This window comes from Lissotriton helveticus, chromosome 2_1 (genome assembly GCF_964261635.1).
Source record: "Lissotriton helveticus chromosome 2_1, aLisHel1.1, whole genome shotgun sequence".
NCBI lineage: Eukaryota > Metazoa > Chordata > Amphibia > Caudata > Salamandridae > Lissotriton > Lissotriton helveticus.
This window is the reverse complement of record NC_136059.1, coordinates 1,849,228,398-1,849,253,808: the sequence shown is the minus strand read 5'-3', so window position 1 is coordinate 1,849,253,808 and position 25,411 is coordinate 1,849,228,398. Positions and strand designations below refer to the sequence as shown.

The window sequence follows — 25,411 nt, the reverse complement described above, 5'->3', positions numbered from 1 at the left end:
ATACTGGTCATTGCTCCTTGTCCCAAATTGGATTTGTAAGGAGACCTCCCTGATCTTTTTATTATTACATACGGTTTGTTAACCGGGGAGGTGTTGTCTCATACCTCTGGGCTCTATGCTCACAGGCCATCATGGAAGGCCTAAAAACGTACAGTTACAGTGAAGATCAATTTAACAAAATAATTAATGGCACTACTAAAAATATTACAACAGTTCGCATTAACAATAGTGATGAGGAAGAGTGGGGCAATTTGTGGAACACCAAAAAAAAGTTAGTAAGAACTGAGTTGCATTCGGATTTTTTGATAGATTATTGTAAAAGAGGAATAATCCCAAAGGGACTCCAAGTAACTAAAGAACCTGGAATTTTTATCAACAACCCAAAATTCATAGAAAATTGGACCCTTGTGGCCAACCGATGCAGCCGTGACTGGATGCTCCTGATAATTGAAACAGCCTCAGAAATCCTCATTATTGAGAGACAGGAAATAAGAGATTTAGAACAAAAATTAGAAGAGAACACAGCTTTGGAAGATGCCAAAAAAAAGCTTGAAGACATTCAAAATGATGTTGATGGATATAGAGACTATCTTATAAATAAAAAAAGTAATAAATTGAGGAAAGATATTGCGAAGTATAACCCAGAGCATGTCTATCCTTATATTCAGAAAGACTATTATGAACGTCCCAAGGAAAATGTTTATAACCGTAGACCGTGGCAACAACATTCAGGGAAGAATTTCCAAAAAAAGAAAGTCAGATTTTTTGACACCTCTTATACCAGTTCCGATTCTGAAACAGAAACAACAGGTGAAGGCCGAAACCACAAAGAGAAAGAGGCCATGGCTGGTTCTAACAGAGAGTCTCTCTCTTTTTTAGAACAAGGCCACAATTTTGGACAGCAGAGAGGGAGGAGCAGGGGGAGAGGCAACTATACCCCTCAACCTCAGTTCAGTCACAGGCCTTACACCAGGAGTCAGAAAACCTGGGACATGTAGACAAGGCCCCAGTGATTAATCTATCAAACATGACCCTTACTGAAATAGAGATTAACCTTTTGGAAAAGGGCCTGGGTTTTGCCATTGCATCTCCAATAGACAAATTCAATTTGGAAAGAGACCTTCAGACCTTTTTCCGAAAAGTGAGATTACAATCCTTTTTTGAAGATAAAGATAAGATCCCCTCCACTAACAAATCGGGCTTAAAATTGAAATCAACATGGACCCCACATATCGGACAAGTAAATAAAGACATTGAAGCCTTCGAAAGAGTGGTAGAAAAGGGTGTCTCGGATCTTCTTGATCAAAAATATTGGATTAATTTGAATCTAAAATTAGAAGAAAAAGAAGCCCTTAAGAGGTTACAGAACTGCCACTTTCTCACTATCAAACCCGCGGACAAAGGCGGTAGTATAGTGATCATGGCCACTGAACAATATAATGATAAAATGACATCATTATTATCGAATGGTGATCACAATCAAAAGGTTAACAGAAATGATTGGCTACAATTGAGAGATAATGTCAAAAGAATGTTAGATCTAGCTAAGGAAGATGAGGTAATATGTGACGATGAATACAAATTCCTTTATAATAACAATCCCATTATACCTGCATTGTACGGACTATCGAAAGTGCACAAAAATATCACAGACCCCCCTATGAGACCTATAGTCTCGAGCATAGGCTCACTTACTGAGCCCTTGAGTAAGTACGCAGATATTTTTTTATAACCACATGTCATAGCTCAGAAAGCGTACATTAAAGACACTGCAGCCATAATTAAAAAAATAGAAGGTTTACCTTTTAATACTGATACACAATTTTTAGTAACCCTCGATATCGAGGCGCTTTATACGAACATTCCGCAGGACAGCACAATAGAGATGATCGAATCCCTTTTACAGACTAGTGACAGAGACTTGAATTCACAAGAAACATTTATAATTGACTGTGTCACTTTAGTTCTAAAAAATAAAATTTTTATGTACAATAAAGTTTTTTTAAACAAGTGAAAGGCACGAGCATGGGAGCAACCTGTGCTCCTAGTCTAGCCTGTGTATACATAGCGAAATTCGAAGAAACGCATATTTTTAATCCCATGGCCCCCTTCTTTGAAAATATATCAGAATGGTCACGTTTTATTGATGACGTTTTTTTTATTTGGACCGGATCATTGGACTTACTAAACGAATTTATAGAGTGGCTAAACCTTGGTGACGCCAATCTCAGATTTATGTCTAACTATGACCAAAATCGTTGTGAATTCCTTGATATAATAATCAAACACGTTGAAGGGATATTACAGGTTGAGCTCTTCACAAAAAAAACAGACCGCAACACTATGCTGCACTATAAGAGCCACCATCCCCCATGCCAAAGAGATAACATCCCATTTGGACAGTTTCTGAGACTTAAACGAAATTGTACACAGGTTAAAGATTTTGAAAAGCATGCCAAAATTTTAACAGTTAAATTTATAGCCAGAGGATACCCCAAACGCATGGTGAAACATGCGTATAAACGCGCTAAATACTATAATAGGGATAACCTTTTTCAAAGTAAACAGAAGGAGACACCAAAAGAGAAACCATTAATCTTTATTACTAAATGTAAATGTAAATGTAAATGTATTTCGATTTATATAGCGCACGAATCACCCAGGGGTCTCAAGGCGCTTGCTTAGGGAACCCGTCCTGGTATTCCCCTGTGAGATACCCCGGCAGGGTATCCACAAGGTGAAAGCCAGGCATCCCGCCGCGAGGGGCCATAGTGGAGATTAAGCAAGCTATTGCCCAGAGTCGCAGAGTGTGACCCCGTGAGTCGAGTAGGCACCGGAGCGAGAATTGTCGAGTCCGTGGAATTTTGAGCCCGAGACCCGCCGAGGCGGGGAATCGAACCCTGGTCCACGGTCGATCTCAGCTTCCGGGTCTGCCGCCTCTAACCACTGAGCCACGCTTCTCCACTAACTATAGTTCAATTAGTACCAAAGTCAAAAACATAATAAACAGGAATTGGCACTTGATCACTAAGAAAAACAAGGAGAAAGTTCCTAAACCTATGTTTGCGTTTAGGCGTAACCAGACAATAAGAAACAGTCTAGTACATACCTATAGAGAAGATGAGACCACAACACAAGCTAGCATTAACAATGCCCCATTACCCACAGGAACGTTCCCATGTGGTAATTGTTCAAATTGTACATATGTCATCAAAGGGGACTGTGTGGAACACAACAGCTCCAAACATAGAATCAAAACATTCATCAATTGTAGGTCAAAAAATATAATATATTTTATTAAATGCCCTTGTAATTTGGCATACATAGGTGAAACCTCTCGCGAAATACGCATGCGAATAAATGAACATAAATCAGCTATTCGCACAAAAAAAAAGAGGGGCACCATTAACAGATCATTGGCAGGAGGCACACCATACAATTAATGATTTAACTTGGTGCGGTCTGGAAATAGTCCACATGAATGCTAGAGGTGGAGACAAGGACTTAAAAAGGAAAAAGCGCAAACAATTCTTTATGTCTCGCTTTAACACAGTAAAGAAAGGATTGAATACAAAAGAAGATTGGGAACGTATTCTGTAAACTAGGGCGATGGGGGGCTTTTGCCCCGCTTAAATATCTACATTGCCCCTTTCCCAACTATCCCTAACTGTAAAGACATGATTAATCTACATCATATATAAAAATATCAGCAAGTTAGGTATCTGTAATGTATTTAATAACAAGATAATAATAGATGATCAGCCTATTTTTAATAAGAGTTTGGACATTAAATATCGATACATAAAGATTTCAGAACTATGGGCATAGATCATTCCTAGTTATTAGTTATTTTTTATTTAGAACAATTTGGTTTTATGTTCGGAGATATTTCTCAGACCGTCTCGATAACTAAATGCTCGAAAAAGAACTACCCCAGTAGTTTAGAATACGGTAATTATGAATATCTGACTGAAAACGGGGAGTGGCGATCTCGTCTCGTCAAATATATCGCCGTAATTTTTTTTAAACAATATATGTAGAGACGGCATTAGAGTGAATGACGTTAACATCATTAAATAATATAATATAATAAAGTACCAGGCCGGAGTGTAAATATAACAATACCCCGTGAAACTACTGCAGTAGTTTTTTAAGAACCCGACGCCCAGGAAGTGACGAAGTTACCCGCGGGAACTTGATTGAGGCCGGATATGCAGGAACACATATAAACACCGGTGCTAATGAGCACCTTATCATCCGAACAAGAGGAGGCACGAAAGGAGCAGGGAGGCCGCATATTTTAAGTCAGGTAAGCAGATCGGCACACAATACGGGACGAACCATTGCATCGGTAGGGCGAATAAGAACGTTTGAGACCCCCTAGACGTAATTAGTATAAACGAGCGGGTATAGGATTGATCCATCACCCGTCCACTTAGTGGCATTTAAATGAGAAAGCGAGCCTGAAATAATGCCTAAAACTTACTCGCGGTTAAATACAGTAATAACGATCGATGACTACCCGCAATATATGATTAGACATAAGAAAACCTTCATGAACAAGCGCGAGCCGCAGGTAAAGTAGGGCGGCACCCGCTGTTTTAAATAAAACAAGATGTACCCACGTTCATTAATGTGTTTTGGAAAGAAGTAGAGATAGGGTCATAAACAATACAGGAATACGAGTAGTGAAATGTACTAAATAGTCAGTATGATGTGACAAAAATCAAGTGTAAATCATTAACTTTACATTTTAGAGCCGGAGAATTTTGTAAAATCCAGGCGTCCTAAACAAATTGAAGAAGGACGAGACAACACTAAGAAGCGCCTATTAAATAGCGCTATTGTCAAAAGTATCCAGTCACAAGCTGCAGCTCAATTTTTCTCCCAAATACGAGGGTGAGTGCAGTTTTGTCTTTTTGAGAGACTTAGCCACATGAAGGTTAAGTAATAAATAGTGCAAACCTTTTTTCTTTCCTTTTCTTTCGCCACTGAAGTACCAGCTCTACACTATTTCAAAACGGTGGCTCCTTTGACCTCTGCATAATAACAAAGGCATTACATACTGAAAGGGAATAACAGTCCACTAGTAGGCAAGGAGTTAATTTTAAATTATTCTGGTGAAGAAAGAAATTACTCCGTGATCCAATCTATTTTTAAATAAAGGAATGGTTATGTTGTAGAAAAATCCTGACATCTACCTAACCGTGCCTATCTACTGAAAGGTGACGCTAACTGAATACGAGCAGAAGACCTCAAATTGATTAACTGAGGTTGAAAGAATTTCGTTTCTCTATAAGGTATGCAGAATGAAGTACATGAATGCCTTATTGGGAGTAATAGATTCCAATAAAGAGATCTTGCAGTGATAGTGTTTTTTCGCCTCAAAACCCAAACTCTGGAAATCAATAAAGATAAAAAAGAGTGCCCTGCATGATTGTTTCTTGTTAAATACAGAATTTAGTGCTATAACTGTATGCTATGTGAATAAGGATTGTACAAAAAAAGAAAATATTACATGTATCTAATTGTATGTTTCTCTTTAAATCAGAACCTTGTCCTGATGAAGGTGTTATAACTAAACCGAAACGCTGTGTCAACAACTTTGTTTTTTAACTGTTCTTCATGTGTATTGACACAATTTTAACTGTATTGTTTTTTAACATTGAATAAATTGTAAATTTCTTCAAATATCATTTTAAATTGTTTTTTGATCATTTTTCTATTGTGGTTTATTAGAAATGTGTTTATGGCAATAACGGGTTTGTGAGTTTTGAAGGATTGCAGTGTATATGTCTTTCCAGGTTTGGAAATATGGGGACTTTTTCTTAATACTGGTCATTGCTCCTTGTCCTAAATTGGATTTGTAAGGAGACCTCCCTGATCTTTTTATTTGTACCACAATCTACCCCAACGTACGCTGTACATCAGGAACTGGGGCTAGGCTATGTCTCTGATATTTTGAGCACAGCGCAGTTGATTTGTTGGCTCATAATTTGGCTAAATCCCGAGCTAACCCTGAACCAGCGGATCCTGAGGGACTGTGTTAATTTAGATAAGTCTCCCAAAATTAAGTGGCTGTCCTATGTTAAATGTATTTTATCGAAAATAGGACGCCCAGGACTGTATGAGGCTCCCGAAAAGATTCGGAAGGCGGATGTCCTGTGGGTGAAATTGAATTTCAAGAATTTACTAATGTTGGAGTGAGAAGAACTGGAGCTATCCAAACCTCTAGTTAAGGCTCACTATTTGTTAAAAACAACCATTTCTATTGAACCCTACTTGGTCATGGTGAATAACTCTTTCCATCGTTGGCTCCTAATTAGGCTCCGTTTCAATTTGATCCATATCCTATTGAGGGATTTACCGACTGGTGAAAAACCCTGTCAGTGTGACAATTTCTCAACCCAAGATACTTTACATTTCTTGATGTTTTGTCATTTTTATTCCAATATTCGAATGAAATTCTTGGTACCTATCTTGAGAGGAATGGGTTTTGCCCAGGTGAGACCTGCGTTAGTTTTTTTAAAAGACATTGTGCAACCCAGGAGATATTTGTAACATTGCTTCTTTTCTTGCTGCTGCTGTACGGCAAAAAAAAAAAAATAGAAATCAGATCATAAATTTTGTCTAAATAAGATTATCAAGCTAATATGACATTTTTAAAATTTGTGAATATTTTAGCCAGAATGTTTTTATCTGTATATTGTTTTAGATATTTTGTCTAAATGTTTTGTAATATTGTTTGTCCCTGATGTGTTCTGTACTTTTGTGATTTTAACTAATCGAATAAAGTGGATTGACTGACTGACTGACAGTGCAGTGGCCAGCCCTGAAGCCTGATTGCGAGAGGTGCAATATCCTATTTGGATCAGTGTATGATATGAGCTGCGGATTGACGTGTTTCTCCAACACCTTGGCTAGAGCAAGGTGGGCCTGTAGTATGTCCATGTGAGAGGATCAAGGTTTGGATTTTTGAGTAATGGTGTAACTAAGGCCCATTTCTACGCTAAGGAACACTTGCCTTCAGTCAAGGAAACATTCAAGAGTTGAATGAGTTGTTCCATGATTGGCATGGACAGCTTGCTCAATACAAAAGGGGGCAGGGCTCAAGCAGAGAGCCTGGCCTGGTGGCAGCAAGACAAATGAAAACACATCTAACTGAATAAAATCATCCAGGGTGAGCTTGCAGGAACTTCAAAAGGGCTAGCTATGGATATACCTGAAAAGGTGGTCTGAATGTCTTCTATTTTTTTTAAAGAAAAAATCTGCAATTTTGTCACGTTGGGCTTGTGAGAGTGGAGCAGATGGGGCAGTAATAGCATGGTTTGAAAGATTCTTAAGGACCCTAAAGAGAGTTTTAGGGCAGTTATTTGCCAAAGTAATTTCGTCAGAGTAAAACTGAGCTCTAGTAGCATGACATTTTTTCTGATAGTCTTTTAAAACCATCCTATATCTTTGTTTATCCTCGTTATTATATGTTTTTTGCCACGTTCTCTCCAGGCCTTTACACAGTTTTTTAAGTTGGTGTAATGAGTCGTTGTACCATCGGGCAGGGGGAGGATTCTATGTTGTTTCCTACTTGTGGTAGAGGACAAAACATCAAATCTTCCAATGAAGATCTGATCTAAGCATCTATGATACATAAATACGATTCAAGGGAGTGACTCAGTATGGGACAATTAGCTTCAAGTAGTGAATTAAGAGCAGGGAGATCGTGCTTCGACCAGTTTCTGCCAGTGGGTATCATCTAGCTGTCTCAGGTTAGAGCCCCTGGAAGAGCAGGGAGTGAGAATGGGAATGCGAAGCTGTCAGACCATGGTAGGAGGGGATTGGCTGGTCAGTCTGTATACTACTGAGGGTAGTGAATATAGGATTCAGCATATAACCAGCTACATGAGTAGGGAACTTCGCAATAATCTGGATGTCAAGAGCAGCAAAATCCTCTATCACAGACGAGCCCATGGTACAGGTCACATTGTCAAAATGAATGCAGAGGTCACCCAAGATAGTGAAGTTGCTGCATTTAAGAATAAGCGATTAAAGAGCTTTCATAATAACCGAACTCCAGTTAGCCGCATTGCATTTTGGGTGATATATAAGGGCCCTGGACAAAAGTGTTTAGCTAGTGACAGTGAAAAGAGAAGTGCTTCACAGTCAGGGATTCAAAACGTTTCAATTTTGCACGCAAAGTGTTCTTTAAAAATGATGGCGATACCACAACTGTATTTATTTTTGAAATCCATTCTTAGGATCCAGAAGGATGAGGATAAAGCTCAAATCACATCTGGCCCGAGACAGAATGTAGCCACTTCTCTGTTAGAAAGACCACATCGGGCCCATGACCTATAAAAAAGTTGAAAATGTCCCAATGATGCTTCACCAGCAAGTTGCACTTGAGTGAAAGAACTTGTAGCCACTGAAATCCTGGACGGAGTTAGAATTAAGGTTCACTGGTTGGTCTACATAGGTGGACAGAGCCTTCAGGTGCAGGAGGTTAGCCATGAAGTTGCAGTGAGGGCACTTTCGAATTCCTGCAACTCGATCAAGGTCAGGGAGAGGGGGCAAGCTCTTGTAGAAAGGGGGTCGAAGAGCAAACAGTTATGAGGCAAAGTAAGAGAGCCCACCTGGGGAAACAGAGGCAGCATTCCTGGCCTCTGGTTTGTTCGGGCACAGACAGGCTTGTTTTGGGAGCGAAAGGTCACAAATGAGGTTGCGGCGCACAAGAGCGGTGACCGCACAGAAATTAACAGCCAAGCAAGATGACAGACAAGTATGAATTATTCCCCCCCCCCCGCAAAATGTGAAACGAGCACATAATTGGATTCTCCTTGTGACAACACTAATTTCGTTCTGGTTAGTTGTGGTGGCCAGAGTACATCGCGCGAGGAACGCGTGATGTTATCCATTGAATATGTCATGCGCGTGTGTTTTATTGTTGTGTTTTAAATGTACACTCACGCGTGGTGGGTCCGTTCAATGGAGGTTCCAACGACGTTTGTCAGTCACCGTTTGGTCTTCCATTGAAGGGACGCTTCACGCTTGGGTGGAGTTATTTATTAATAAACTCCTACTTCAATCAAACTACGATTTTCCTGGAATTTATCTTGCTACATTAGTTCATTTTAAAAAAAAACAGACGATAAGTTTTAAAAAGAAAGTATGAAGCACAATTAAAAGCAAAGGCTCGCAAGACCTTGGGTTGCTGAACCGTAAGAGAAAATGGCTATTACTTGAGGGATTTGAGCTGGAGAACTAATTTCGTACTGGTTAGCACAGCTTTTCGAGGGTTTTCAGAAAGACACTGTGCTCAGTGTTGTCATTTAACGTTAGGGGATGGGAAACCACCAGAAGGTAAGTGCATCTAGAGTCCAGGTTATGATGGGCAGTGACATTTACTGGTTTGGTACTGCAGCCAGAGCTAACACTGGGTTTTTACAGTACTAGCAGGATGTACAGCAGAGCCACACTGTACTAATAACAGATTTCAATTACAAAGCATATTATTGCTAATATTGCCAAAAACTACTATTACTGACCAAGTCTGCCATCAGCAATGCTATGAAACTGTGGTGGAAATCAAATGCTTTTTGTTTTTCATAGTATTTTCAATTTTATTTACCACAAAATGCAGCCACAATCAATTACAATAATGAGAGCCATCAATAAAAGAAGGTATTCGCGAGGGGACGCCCTCGAAAGTGGTCATTGGTTTGGAAGCCCTGAAATTTGTACACCACCCCTGAATGCTGGCTTGATGATTCCCCCTCCGCGTGAAGTTCCTTTACAGTCGCAAGTTTTGTTCATCCTGTAACCCCTGATGTATGCTCGGCTGCTTTGACTGACCCTCTGTAATGTGATTTTGGCTGATGCTTCCTTTAATAAAAAGAACTATAAAAAAAGAAAAAGAAGGTATTATTTCTCACCGGATTTATAGTCACAAGTTGCCAGTGGCAGGCACATATGAAGTAATACTAATAGAACATAAATGCACATGACTAGACTCCTCAGGGTCTGCAGCATGCAGGCCTGGCAAACAAGGCCATAGAGCTGGCAGGAATTCGTACTGCCTCTTGAGCTAAAGATCTAGGCTACTGGAAGCATGGAAGCCTCACAACACCCAGAGGAAAGCTTCCTAAGCCTCACTGGGAATTACAAACGGTTTCTTAAAGGGGACTGGAGAATTGATACACCATTAGCACAACTGACTTCAAGGAAATAACCACTCAAAGGTGATTAACTGAACATCTTAATGTCTGAAGGCCTTGGCTACCCTGATGCAGCACTGTGAACTGCAGCAAGGCCAAAGTAGCTAGACTCCAGCGAGTAGTTGGTTGTGGAGAAATATTGTACAAGTAAGCATTGGTCAGTTCTGACAAAACTTAAACAGGAAGGTTGAGGCCAATCCATGGCTTTTAATAATAGCCATCTAATACACAGGAAACTTCTTTAGCACACTAATGAAATGGAGATCTTTGCTGTTTTGTAGTTTGTGAAGAGAAGGAGACACTACTAGGTTGGAACTAATGTCACACTCTAAACAGACCACTAAGATGACTGATAGAGATGAAAAGAGAATTCTAACCTGTTGTGATGGTGCATTTCTGTAGAAAGGCTTTACGGTGGAATATTGCCAAGCCACAGATTACACCAATGTAAAAGGCCAGTTTGTTTTGGCTTAGTGGAAGGAATTTCCAGGATGGTGAGCAGTTCTCACCTAGCTTTCATCTCTGCAGGCATCTGTAGGAACTTCATCTTTTTGCCGTGGTTCCTCCATCTTTTTTCCATTGAATGTCCGGTATGTTAGTAGTTAGGTGAGCCTGCTATACAGACTCCAGTTGCAAGTGCTGTCATAACATTGAAAATAGTTTTACGATTACACTGGCATAGCTGACATCCTGGTAGGCAAGCTGTAATATCCACAATAATTGGGTGCTGCTGTTGAAAAGCCAAATCTCAGAATTAAGGAGAAGTACCCTACACTAAAACATAGAGAACAATCTATTGTGTGTAAAACAATAGATCTGGGGGCAGTAGGCAGGAGCTTAGAAAAGTAGATACAGTTTTGTAATTAAAATGTCAGATGAAACAATTTGGTAAGTTAGCTTTTAAAGTGCATGAAGCATTTTATAGAGCAGTAGAGTTTCCGAATAGCAGATGTAAATGTAAATGTAGACGTATTTGTAAAGCGCACTGATACTACGGAGTGTCCTGGCGCTGTACTCATACCGCTAGGGAACCCTTCCTGGTTTTTCCCCGTGAAATGTTCACTCCTGGGCATCCCCAGGGTGCAACCAGGCATCCCCAGCGCTGTAGGGGGCCGTTGTAGAGACTAAGCAAGCTATTGCCCAGAGTTGCAGCGTGGGACCCATGCTTAGAGTAGGCACCGAGGCGAGAAATCAGGTCCGGGGAATTATGAGCCCAAGATCCACCGAGACCAGCCGAGGCAGGAATTGAACCCTGGTCCCAAGCCAGACCTCTGCATCAGGGTCTGCCGCTCTAACCATTGAGCCACACTTCTCCACTGCAGATGGAGGCTCAATGGAGATGTTTTGACCCCCTTACATTTAAATCCTGAACACTGGCTAAAAGGGCCAGGTTCTGACCAGAAGCTATGGCAAATTGCATTTTAAGGTGCAACATTAAAAACAGAGAATAAAACACAATTCGGAGAACCACGTAGAGAGCAGGGCCTCCTGGGTCTCAGCCGTAGGGTTTAGGGTTATTTGCCCTCAATATCCTGGGCCCAATACTGCTAAGGCTCTCCAAACTGAGCCCAATACAACCCATTCAGCACTTGAATATCAGTGCTAGCAGCGGTAAGCAGTAAGTCACGCATTAAGTCACACCCAGGCAGTTTGGGGGAACATGAACACAGGACACAACAGTCAGCCAGCAGTGCAATAAATAAATGTCCAACCCAGTGCTTTACTTTGATTTTTAAAAAAGCACTTTAATCTACGTACTGAAAAATCAATACTTCACAGTAATCAAAAACAGCCACAATTCTAGTCTGGGTGCTAAGGCAACAGCGCCACTTGGCCCACCCCGCCTCCCCCCTTTGTCTTGGGTGTTTTACATCTTGGGTGATTCTAGTTAAGCCTTCCCACCCCCAAGTTAATTGTCTCTCAGGCAACCCACAAGGCTTAGGTGCATATTGCTCTGACAATTAGTTTCAGTGTTCAGTGCCTCTGGCAAATCTCAGATTTACGTCTCACCCAGTTCACGCTTCAGTTAAAAGTCGGGTACCACCAGTTGGCTCCTTAATGACGCGTCATTCTTCTCTCCCACTTCTGGGAGAGACACGTTGGCTGGAGGTTTGATCTACAGTCCAAGGAGGACTGAGTGGAACACCAGCGTGAGCCAGCTTCTGACGTCCTCAGCTGCAGGTGTCATTTCTGGTTGACAGGTGAGCTGTGGTCTGCTGTATGCCCAAGCAGAGGTCACAGCTGCGCAAAGGGAGCCACTAAAGGGATCACAGGTGAAGCTTCAAAGCACATCAGGGGGAGTTTTTGGAAATGTGGAGGCATGGGCCACTTGACAACAATCTTCTCAATGGCAACACATACCGCCTCGACATGGTACTTCTAGTCAGCTGCTAGTAATACTCTGGGCAGAGACTTGTTGGTGGCAGTGGGAATGGATGCTGCCTGGGATTTCACTGGGTATCATCCTCATGAACAGACTGCAGTTTAGACGCCTCAGGGCATGCAGATCGTTCTCCATAGTCTTCCTTCGGCTGGCAGGCCAACAAAGGTCCAGGGGTTAACCTGCTCTGCCGCTTCAGATCAGTCACACTTCTGTACGGTTAGCAGGCTCCATCCCTCACTCAGCTGCAGGTTGGCTTCAGGGCACTTTAGGTGAGAATTGTTGCTATTTCCAGCAAGGCCAAACTCCAGGCAATGCCCCTTTAACTCTGGGAAGCTTGCTGTTAGTCAAACACCAGCTCTGCCTGCACAGCAGTCCTCCGAGTATTCTGTGGAACACTCCTTTCCTTGGTTGAAATGAACTTGGAACTGGACCACCAAATGGGTCAGTGGTTCCCACTTTCATAGAGTCAAAACAGACAGGGTATGTGTATTCTGCGTCTGCATTTTCAGAACCAGTTTGGGGTGGATGTTCCTACTTCTCTCCTTTCTGGCTATTCTCCAGACACACCCTTTGTGCAGAGTGATGCTACTCATAGGAGGATAGTTTCCAGTCTGGAGTACCCACTACAGAGGCAAAAAGAGGCCTGAGATTTCTGCACCTAGCTCTTCAGTGGCCACACTGACAGTCATCAGGGAAAGAGACAAAAGGCTGGCCTCATCTAAAGACCCTTCTCACCTTGCACTGCAGTCCCATTCTTTACACCATACATCTACTGAATGGCAGTGATCAGAAGACTAATCGATTAGCAGCCTGTCTAGAACCTAATACAATTTGTAAAAGAGCCCTTGCTCCTCTCCCACTACTTCAGTGTCTAGGTCTCGTCCCTACAGCTATATCAACAATACACTACCATCCTCTTGGGGAGAAAAAAAAAACTCACCTCCATCTTGTGCACATGAACAGAACAAGGGCTTCCAAAATACAACTCACAGGACCCTTTACTCGGTGGATGTTAGCGCTAGGAGCTGGGTTAATACAAGGAAACAGAACTTCACCAGTGGGCACGTAGGCACAGATAGAAAATGTCTGGTCAGAGCCAATGATTCACAAATATGGTACGCTTCTACCACCGCTCTACATACTATACCCATAACAGGTATGTTAGTCCATTGTTGGTCAAATGGCAGCATCCTTTGTGCGCCCCTTCAGTTAACAGGACAGGTCCAGCACTGAAGGCGAGACCTAGGACTTCGCAAACACATACAATTAGAGTGAGGCTGGGGCCAAAATCGGAAATCAGGATACCCGATACTTGCAGTCAGGCAGTTAAGGCAGTGGAAGCTGAATGTACACCATGCAGGTAGCATTCTCAAACCAACAAGATATAATATAACTTCTATCTTTTGGTAAGTTAGAATTACATACTCCGTTTTTGCAGGATGTAGGTAATTACACGTGATTTTTTTTTAAATCAACGGAAACATTTCATACTCATTTTCTGCTTTCGACCTCTTTGATTCAGATTTTCTGTGGCCTTCTATTGAGCTAAAAGACTGATATGGAGACAAAAACGAGATCATCTTGCTTGGAAAATATATTTCTAATTGGAACTATTTTTAGTGGCCAGACCCTTTGGGACAGGCCCCTATTCCCAAGAAAGCAGCTAAGAATCTGGAATTTTTAATAGAGGACTCCGTTCCCATGAGAGCACACGTCAATACAACATGTGGGAGCTAATTTGGTATCCTGCGACTTGAACGAAGCATCTTTAATTGGATTCGATCCAGTGTTGAAGCACTATAATGCAGACTTTCATTAAAAGCCAACTCACCTATGGGAACGCCTTATATGTAGCAATGGCCGATAACCTCTTTACACGCCTTGAAATTATTCAAAATATGACTGCAGCATGTTATAGAGCTTAGTCTTGAGAGCCTCTGTACTCACCAGCTTATTCTCTCTTCATTGGCTACCGTGTATAAGAGGGCCATTTTAAAACTACTGTGCCACGTGTTCTAGGTGTTTTATCATACTGGCCCTCTTAGGAACAGAATTTGTCTCTATAAGCTCACGAGAACACCTAGGTCAGACAACCAGGTTACCATCATCTAGAGACTTATTTACAGGGATTGCACAGGCATCTGTTCCTTTACTAACTTGGCAGTCATTCACTGGAAAGCCTTCCCTCTCAAAATGTACATTTCTTCTAAGCTAGCCACTGTTCAGAAATTACTAAAAACATGGCTTTTTTTGTCTTAGTTGCAGTATTTCTTGTCAGCCATTGTATTGGTTTTTAGGTCCTGGTCTCATGTTTCTGTCTGTTTTCAGTACTGTTCCTGTTATAGTGCAATGGATCTCAAATAAAAGACAGACAAACACCCTGGCCTCATGGGCTAGTCAACAGCAGCTATGACACTTGCTCTATTTGTGCACTTGGTAACTTCAAGCAGCAATAGAGCATTTAGCAAGATGAGGTAGGGACAGCTGCATCTTACATGTGGGGGTTGAGACGAGATGTTTTCATTATCCCTCTCTGGGTTGAAGCTGAGTTTGGAGAGAGCTGGAGAAGAGTTTGGGGAATGTGTGAGGCAACTATATATGTTAACCAAGGCACATAGGACACTAGCTAGCCATTACATCACGTTTCTGACACAAATGGGTCATGCTGTGGAGAACCTTAAGCATGAAACCGGTAAGAACTTTAATTTGATTGGCTATTAGGCTGTTGACAATCAAAGACAAGTTAATCTTTTATGAACTGTAAACCCTCTGTTAGCTTGAGTTATGACTCATAACAAAAGACGGCTGCTGCATCCTGAAATTATTTCCACCTACTCAATTGAAGAATGCAGGGAGAATTGTCTCCACCTTTATTGTGAACTGGACTGCAGCTCTGAAGGCTAGGGAAGATAACATTTTGCTAAACCAGGACGACAAAATAACCTAGGTCGGGTCCAGGGAAGCCTCCTTGCCTCTTGGAACTTCACTCTTAAAAAGGGAAAGTGATAAGGTGCTGCAGACAAACATCATCCACCTTGAAGAGAACTAGCAACGCAATTGACAGTGGACATTTGGCTATGGATCTAACTTGGAATTTTGGGGACTTTTTCCACAACATGAACCTGTGTCTTAACATCCAAGAAGACATTTCTTAAAGCGTGGAGCTTTCTGCAAAACATTTTCTAAAAGTGGCAAATTTTTCAGCTCTGAAGAACTGGGAACAAGCTGCTAAAACTGCCAGAAAATGGTTTGACCTCGCTGGCTAGAGGTTCCACATTTTCCTCTTAAAGCTTTTGATCGTTCAGTCCAAGCCTACTTCAGGACTGTGAAAAATGTGTCTGGCTTTGTGGATATCTGAACAACCACAACTTCCGATCTTGCTCTGCTAAAGAAAAAAAATCTAAGTGCAAAGGTTAACATTGGGACTGACCATCAACCAGTCCGTTACCTTGCTTACTTGCTACAAATCCGCAAACGACATCCAAGTTCCAGTCCATCAGAATATCTGACAGAGGTGTACCAACAACATGTATCCAACTCTCCTCCATCACTGTTGAGCCTTAAAGGGTGCCCGAGTAAAATGTGTGACTAGGATGAGCAACCAAACCTGCCCTACCACACAATGTATCACCGATTAGCTATTGCCCACGGATTCAGATTTACTTGATTTTGGGCTCATTCAAATAGTTGACATAGCTAACTTGAATGTAATCTTGGGGTTGCTGTACATTTGCAATGTGTAATTGTCTTGTAGTACTTGTTGCTCGGGCCACGCTATCAATGGTAAGTCAAGAATTCCTCAAAGAAAACATTTTACCTGCGAGTGAGCTCAGCACAGGAAGAATGGCCTCTCTACCACGTAGGAAATCCAGTTCTTACATACTTTCATAGCATTGCATCAAAGCTGATAATATGGAAAGATTACTTCAAAGTGAATAGCAACCCCAAGCAAAGTGATGGACAACCACAAAACTCAAGTAAATGGTGCAAAAAGCTAAGTATTTTAGCACACATATCTACTCATATGACTGTTTTTTCACCAATTCCGCATGTTGCCAAGTATTTTGATTGATACGTATTTTTATGTGTGGTAGACTCCTACTGTGTTTTTAAATATTTTTTGACTTTTCGATCCTGCTTATTTGTTGACTTCAGGCAACCAGTTTTAAGGACATGAAGAAGGTGTGTTATATCATGATGGTCCCTCTAAAGCTTGTTTCGTTTCCCACATTGGGCATGGGGTCAGACAGGGAGGAGAGTGTTTCTTAATTTTTGATTTCTTTATTGTCATTTCAAAGTGCATAACAAACAACAAGCCATAATTATTGTCAAAAATGCATTTCTTAGCCATGCTGTTTTACATCTTATAATCATGATCTAAAGCATTATCCAGTAAAAGCACTCATGCCCAAACCGTCCCTTGTGCTGCAAAATCAATATCTACCTCACAGTGAACACATTTAGACAAAAAACAAGGGAAAGAGTAGCTTTAAAGTCCAACTCAATTCAGCAAGGTCTTGCTGCAACCAAGTAAAATAGAACTCAGAGGCGTATCTTGTAATGGCCAGCTATATTTTAAACATACCAAGCCACCCGTCCCCAACCCCTGCGTCCATTCGCCTACGCAACTACTTTTTTCTCATTCCTCTATTTATGCCGTGACAAAGTCACGTGGACCCTAAATGTCCCTCAGGCTACGTCACTGACCCTCTCCTCTCGCACATCCCAGCCACCTCCGTAACCTCTCGGTCCGTCGTCTCCACTGGAGCTTCACCTGGAAACTTTAACACTGCTTGTATCATAATGCCCCAGGAGAGTACATAATCTGGTTTTTGTCATCCCTACGTGTTTGCCTAAGGTGTGCCTACTCAGCTCCAACCCATTCAAATAAATCCCTGCACCATTCCTCTAGTTTGGGACAAGGAGGAGAGTCAGCGATCTTGTGGGCAGACTACCATTATAGATTTAAACAAGGGCGCAACAGATGAGTCACTGGCATGGCAAAGGCAAAGCCATCTGCGCCCAGATGTCACCAGGACCCCTGCCGGATTTGACTCCGGTAAATATACTTTCATTATGTAGTTGATCGACGCTTTGCTCACTATGACCTTTAATGTTTAAAACAATGAAAACAGTTACAACGGTGCCCTTGGGGCAATATTCAACCCTTTTTCTTAAGCTAGTCGCAGGTGGCTTTGTACGAACCAAGGAAGCCCTTGATGGGATTCAAGAGACAACATTCAATTATGTGTGGAAATGCTGGGGGGTGGCCCTATGGGGAGGACACTTATGAATCTTCTATGGACCTTAGGGGTGGGGACCTCTCAATAAGCTGTCTCTACTGTAATTCTAAATCACTTCCAAAACATCCCATGCAATTTATAGTTTGAGGCCAGATTTAGTATTCATCAGAGAAACATGGCTCAATAGTTTCACCACCACGGATCTACCTATGGCAGTATCAGTCAGCTACCATACGTTTGTTTTTTAAAACTTTATTTTAAATGTTTTCCTATTTCAGAAAAACAAACAATGCAGCAGCAGTAGGAATTCTATTTTCTTGTGCACATTGGCAGGAACCCATTGGTCCATATTCTTCCGATTGTACGAGTTACAAATGACAATGAGGAAAGATTAAAGGATCACAATAGATACATGTAGTTAAACGGAGTCATATAGGTATTCTGTATACAATTACTGTTTTCCAGGCTCATTAACCACCCCACCCGGGTCACTCTCGCCTGATTCAGGCTCTAGTTGGTCATTCTCATAAGTATCGGAGTCGAGGGCGGAGTAGCACAGTTCAAGCCATTCCATTAGGTCTGTTTGCAACTTGTCATCTCTACAGCTGTCGTATGTTAAAGAGTGACTGCATTAAAAGGAAAGGTGGGGGAGTGGCCATAATTTATAAGAATGTGTTTGAGTGTATTATGCTAAGCGACTCCTTGATGGAGTCTGTCAAAGTAATCATTTCCCAAATATCATTTAATGCCACTTCCAAATTAGGAGGAGCACTACTCGGGCCCCTGGTTACAATTCCCTGCTGGCAGCAGATAGATCTGTGTTGCTATCACCAACTGTACTAAAGTCTGACCACTTGCTTCCTATTGGAGACTTTTCTCTTCACTATGAGAATCAGCTGGATTCTTGGGAGTAGATATTTGGAGAATGTGATGCAGATTTGTACAGCTCATTCAAAAGATAGAAGGGGCCATGTTAGATTTGGTTGTCTCTAGTTGGCACAGGTAGGTACTTGTGACAAATAGGGACCCTTGCCTCTAGTCAGGATAAGGGGATTACACTCCTAAATATCCCCTGCTCACCCCCTTGGTAGCTTGGCACGAGCAGACAGGCTTATCTCAGAGGCAGTGTGTAAAGCATTTGTGACCACATACAGTAACCCAGTGACAACACTACAAATGGACACCACAAATGGTTTATATCAAAAATAAGTATTCTTTATATAGACTTAACACAAGACCATTAAACGACAGAAATCCACAATACTATACATAAGATGGTAGTTTTAGCTTAGTTCAGTTCAGTTCTTAAGATGCAACACTTGGCGTCAATGTACCTTACGATCCGTTGCGCAAGTAATGTTGCAGCAATGGAAATGCGGCAAAGTTCCGGTGCAAAGAAATAAAGACGTCAAGATCTTCCGGATGCGGCACCCTTCTCCGATGATGCGAGGAGTTTCGATTCGATGCGTCAACTGCAGCGGCGACACCCTTGTTCAGCGATGCGACGGCAACAGCTTCAGCTGCGACAATCTTCTCCGACGTTTGCGAGAAGCTTCCGAACAATGCGACAACTACAGCAGCAACATCCTTGTTCAGAAATGCGACGGCAGCAGCTCCGACGGCGGCGCGCTTCTCCGGGGATGCGAGGCGCTTTCCTCGATGCGGTGCAATGCAACAGCGGCGACACCCTTGTTCAGAGATGGGACGGCAGCCACAGCGACACGCTTCTTCCTCGTTGCGAGACACTTCTCTCGATGCGGTGCAATACGACAGCTCCAGCGGCGACACCCTTGTTCAGAAGTGTGATGGCAGCAGCAGCGACGGCGACACGCTTCTTCCTCGTTGAGTCGCGCTTCCAGCTCCTTACGACACGCAGTCCCTCAGAAGGCCCAAAACAGCAGCAGGCACTTCCAATGAACTCGGGGGGGGGGGGGGGCTGGGGTTTGAAGTCTGTTGTCCCTGAGACTTCAGCAGGAGGCAAGCTCTTTTCCAAGCCCTTGGAGATCCTTCACAAGTTGAAAGTAAAGCACACAAAGTTATTTCTCCTCTCTTTGGCAGTAAGGCAACCACTGCAGGCCAATCCCCTAAGCAGCACTTCAGCTTAGGAATAGTCTCTCCTCAGTTTCTTCAGGTTCCTCTCCTCAGCAAAGGTTTATTCTTGTAGTACAAAAGTGATTTAATATCTTGGGATCAGGGTCCCCATATTTATACCCCAAAATCCTTTGGCCTCTGAGGGCAGAGGGGCCTTTGCCTAGTCCAAACCAGTTCTGGAGCACTCTGTCGACACGACTCCTTCTTTCCTTTCACAGTGCAGGGCAGAAACATCAGACGCCCCACAGGAGGTGGAGCCAGCATTGTGGAGGGAAAGCACAGCCCTGGAGCACTTTGCTGACATGATTGCTGCTCTCCTTTCACAGTGCAGGGCAGAGACATCAGACGCACTGCAGGGGGTGAAGCCAGCACTGTGGGGTGCGGGCACAGTCCTATTCAGGTCCCAGGTGCTACTCCTCCCTCCCATCTAGATGCAGATCTCTCTATTCACCACTGACTGACTCATTCTGTCTCCTGGAATCCCCCACCCCTGTCACTCAAACTCCAGACAAGGAATACACAACCTAGCAGAGGCAGGCTTTGGATAGTTAGACAAGAAAATACCTACTTTCTAAAAGGGGTATTTTCAAACACAATGTTAAAACCAACTTAATTAAAATATTTATTTTATCATTCTGAGTACAGGCATACTAAACTCGAATTTCCACCATGTTCTCTGAGTCAGTTAGGATTATAAGAATGCAATAATCTAACTGCCCATTCTGGCCTATGGAGAACAGGTAGCCTTCCAATAGGAAAAAACGAAAATGGCTGTAAATTCACTATTAGGACATGCCACACACACCAAGGCATGTCCTACCTTATACTTACAATGCACCCTGCCCTTGGGCCTACTATAGGGGTGTCTGATATGAAGAAAAGGGAAGGTTTAGGGACTGGCAAGTGGGTGCACTTGCCCAGTCAGCATGGCAGTACCAAACTGCACACAGGCTCTGCAATGGCACACCTTAGACACATTTTACAAGGCTGCTTCTGTGGGTGCCACAACCAGTGCTTCAAGCCCACCAGCAGCATTTGGATTTACAAGCCCCGGGCACACTCCCCTTTATCTTGTACTCTGAATTAGCCAGTGAGATGGAGAAAGACACCATGTTAGAGGTAAAGTAGGGCTCTCTATTAGATCCCTGCTTTATCCTTATTTACTCCTGCCTTGTCCCTATTCTCAGTCTTCGGCTAACAGTATTTCTGAATAAATCATTGAATGTAGCTCAGTATCCTGCGACTTGGAAGCATGTTCTTGTTCTTCCACTGCTGATGGAAGCAGGTGCGGACACATCCTATATGTTAAATATCGTCTGATCTCTCTCCTGCCATATTTGGTGAAGGATTTGGAAAGATTAGTCAGCAGACAGCTCTACTATTATTTTGCAAAGTAACAACCTGCTGGATCTCTCCCAAACTGGATTTAGAGGTAAAAATAGTAATGATGATCTACACCAGTGATACTCAAAAGTATGGCCATGAGGCCGCTTGTGGCTCTCCTGAACTTCACATTTGGCCTCTTGGTGAAAAGCAGCACTGGGCTGCTGTTTACTCGAAAGAGAAGTAACATTCAGAAAGATGTGAAATAAACGGGCAAGCATTTATTTATACGTTAACTGAAGTAAGAGAAAAGAAGCAAATATGGTGCCCTGCCCGTCTTAAATTTAGGAACAAGATATCTTGCAACAAACGTGTAAAACTGTGATAAAGTCTCTATAAAAATTAAAAGACGTGTATTTGTTTACCATGCAGAAGTGTTACACCTTAGTACATCAGATTATATCAGTGGTCTGAGAAGTATTTTCCTAAAATGATAATTTTCAAAGGTGAACGTCGACACTTTCAGGCCTCCTTCGACCCATCCTTATAGTGCACTAAGAGGCAAGTCCGTTGTCATATGGACTCTCTGAGTCGCCTAGGTTATTATCACTTGACAACATTAGAACTTATTAAATCATACACAAGTGAAGGATTTGTACAGTGCACATCCTAAACTAATGTATTTCAGGGTGCTCAGATACTCAATAATGAAAGAGAAGGCAAAGTAAAATAAAATATTTGCCTAGGATCACACAATTTGATCATGTGAGAAAGACAGGAATAAGCCCAGGTTTCCTGGTTTCACACTGTGCAACTCTATTTTATTCCAATTCTATAATCAAGTTACTTCCCTTTAACACTTTTCTCTCCCAAGGTAGCGGAAGCAAGCAGAGAAGGCTTAACCCAAGGTGCAGTAGAGGGATGGCGATTCAGATACAACATAACACAATAATGTCAAATCTATGACTCTTTTAGAGACTAGCGGTACAAAAGGGGGTGGTGATGGACGGAGCATCTGAACCAATCAAACACTCACACCCAGTCAAAAGATCTGGGTTTGATCCATCACCGTTCTTTAGCCCACTCTGCCACCTCAGTCTGACCCTGTGCCTCATGGGAACAGTCGAGCCTGAACTGCCAAGCCATGCCTTCCCTGGACCGGAAACAAGCTTCCGAGGACCGGTTTCTGGCATTACAGCCGTCTTCAGCCCGGCTTGCTTGAATCCAGTGGCAAAGTGAGCAAGGGACTCACGTCTGAGCATACCCTGCCACACTTATGGCGGCCAAAGCGGTACAAAAGGGGGTGGTGATGGACGGAGCATCTGAACCAATCAAACACTCACACCCAGTCAAAAGATCTGGGTTTGATCCATCACCGTTCTTTAGCCCACTCTGCCACCCCAGTTCAGACAAGGCTATGTGCAAATCAGTCTGACCCTGTGCCTCATGGGAACAGTCCAGCCTGAACTGCCAAGCCATGCCTTCCCTGGACCGGAAACAAGCTTCCGAAGACCAGTTTCTGGCATTACAGCCGTCTTCAGCCCGGCTTGCTTGAATCCAGTGGCAAAGTGAGCAAGGGACTCACGTCTGAGCATACCCTGCTACACTTATGGCGGCCAAAAGCGGTACAAAAGGGGGTGGTGATGGACGGAGCATGTTGTAATGTACTTTGGCCAAGTGTTTTTTCAAAAAAATTATATTCCCTGTCCTGGCTAGTTAACCAAGATTCAGGGGCCCCTTTCTTTACAAATTCAAGAACCCATTATCTACACTATTCAATATAACCCATTACTAAAAAATATGTTGCTCTAGTCTACCCTCAGAAGCTACTACCCAAACTTATTCACCATTTAACATTAAGAAACTCTCGAAACTATAATGTCCATAGACCAAAAAAGATTCCAGAACTGAAAAAACAAGATAACAAAAGTTTTATTGTATCATTTAAATGGCAGAAACACGCTATACATATGCACGTAACATAACATAACTCAATTTGAGAATGGCCTATAAGGAAGATCATTCAGTAGAGCCACTGTCTTATCCGTAAGAATAAACGTCATTTAAATGGCAGAAACACGCTATACATATGCACGTAACATAACATAACTCAATTTGAGAATGGCCTATAAGGAAGATCATTCAGTAGAGCCACTGTCTTATCCGTAAGAATAAACGTCTGAGCGGAAAATACCATATAGAAGTAGCCAGCTATGCTAACATATTCAATCATATGGCATTGTTGTGTCACGATTTACTTGAAAACACAGAGATGTGAAAAAGAAAGATGACCTAGAGGTGGCAAGAGTGAGCGCTAATCCTAACTTGTTGAGTGTCCAATCTCACTCTCACCCTCACTCTCTTTCTGTGAATACTCTGTTGGTGTTCCCTCTCCCTATACTGAATCATGTGTTTGAGTTTCTTCAATTCACCCCCCCCCCCCGGCCTTGTAATCCTCTGTTCTTTGTACCTAGCAATTACATTTCTACATTGCCATCTCCACCCAAAACAGCAAGCGAAGCACTTCTGGGGGCAGGAAATCTTGGGAATGGGACACTGACATAAGGCTGAAGAGTAGGAATGGGGATTGTTGGGGAGCCCAGTATCTGACTCAGGGCCCCGACGCAGAGGTGTCTGGACAATCGCTAGTCCCTGGCTCAGAGGCCCTGAGCAAGAGCCTAGAGATTGTTCAATCTTCCACTGCTTTACTTTCAGTCAGGGCCACTTTAAGAGGATGGTAACGTATTTCACTTAAAATATGACAAATACCAAAAATAGAAGGTGCCATCACATTCAAAAACAGAGTTTCAATCTAAACTTTTCCAGAATGTATGCTTACAACACTAGATTATCAAGCAACATTGAGACCTATGCCCAATGTTTTCCAGAGGTGGAGTGTATGGCTGTTCTGTTAAGTCTTCAGGATTCGTCAGAATTTCTGTAATCAGAACATGATGAATGGGAAAGAGGTGTCACACAGCAGGATACTATGATATGCCTGGTTCTCTGTTTTAATGTCTTTAGGTGGAAGGCTTGGCAACTCAGTGCGTTTGAGACCCTGTACCCAATAATAATAAAACACACACATACACACACACACACACACACAATGCAAACACAACAGGGTTCTCATTGATAAAAACATAGTGTAGGTTGCAATGAGTCGAGGCTAATTCATAGTCATGGCATCCAGTTTAACATTACTAGCGGGAAACTGCTAGTCACCCTATAGCTGGAACAGGATGAAACCAGGTAAGCACTCCAACTGATCGGACTGTCACCAAAGGAGTATGAACGCTGAAGTGTGTCAGCATATGCACAAGTACCGCCCGAGGGTGCCAAAATGTAGGGACCATGCCTCAAAACAGGGGAAATCGCAAGCAAGTTTCTCCAATGGTATGGGTACCGTAAGCAATGGGGGCACGCAATAGACTCAGAGAGACAACCGGTCCCAACTAGACCTGGAAACTACATGTGGCTTTGAAATGCAATATGTATGGCACAGCAAACAGTGCACAGATGGGTTCAAAGGCTCCAGAATCAGGAAGAAGAACTACAACCAACAGAAGCCGCAACATCCCAAGGCTAGACTAGTCCCACCTGGGATTCAGGGTTATGTGAGGGCCATGAATTTAAAATTCAATAACTCGGAAACCACACAAAACCGAGATGGCTTGATAGGTTCCAGAATCAGTCTGGTCGTCTGCAACAGAAAACAGTTTCAAAAGAAAGACTGAAGAGGAAATACACCAGAGAGTCCAACATGAACTCGATGGTGGCAGAGAGGAGCACTGGAAGGGTATGGCATGTCAATGATTCTACAAGCTCACTACTTTTAAGGGAGACTGCTCATTTTGCACATCTTGTAATAAGGCAAAAGGTACACTTTTTTAATGAAAATGTTAGCAGCCCTTCGAAGAATTCGATGGAGGAGTGTGGAGCCTAAGGAGCAGGACGTGTGTACACTGAGTTATGAATGTTCTAGCTACCCTCCATAATTCCACTGGACTCCAATTTGAAACACCATAACAAAAAGGATCTCAAGTTTGGAAAAACTGTTCCCTACAGACCATACCTGTCAGCTAAAGATGATAAACGATAGATGATAAACGAGAAAACAAACAATATACACTTTTATGTTTTTAGGAGAACACCCGTAGATA

The 25,411-nt window shown here is 42.4% G+C and overlaps 1 protein-coding gene across 2 annotated transcripts in view; it reads right to left on the bottom strand.

Moving 5' to 3' along the window:
* SCLT1 (sodium channel and clathrin linker 1) overlaps positions 1–25,411 on the bottom strand; it is a 558,774-nt gene that overhangs the window by 523,740 nt on the left and 9,623 nt on the right. The gene's annotated exons all lie outside the window — the stretch shown is intronic.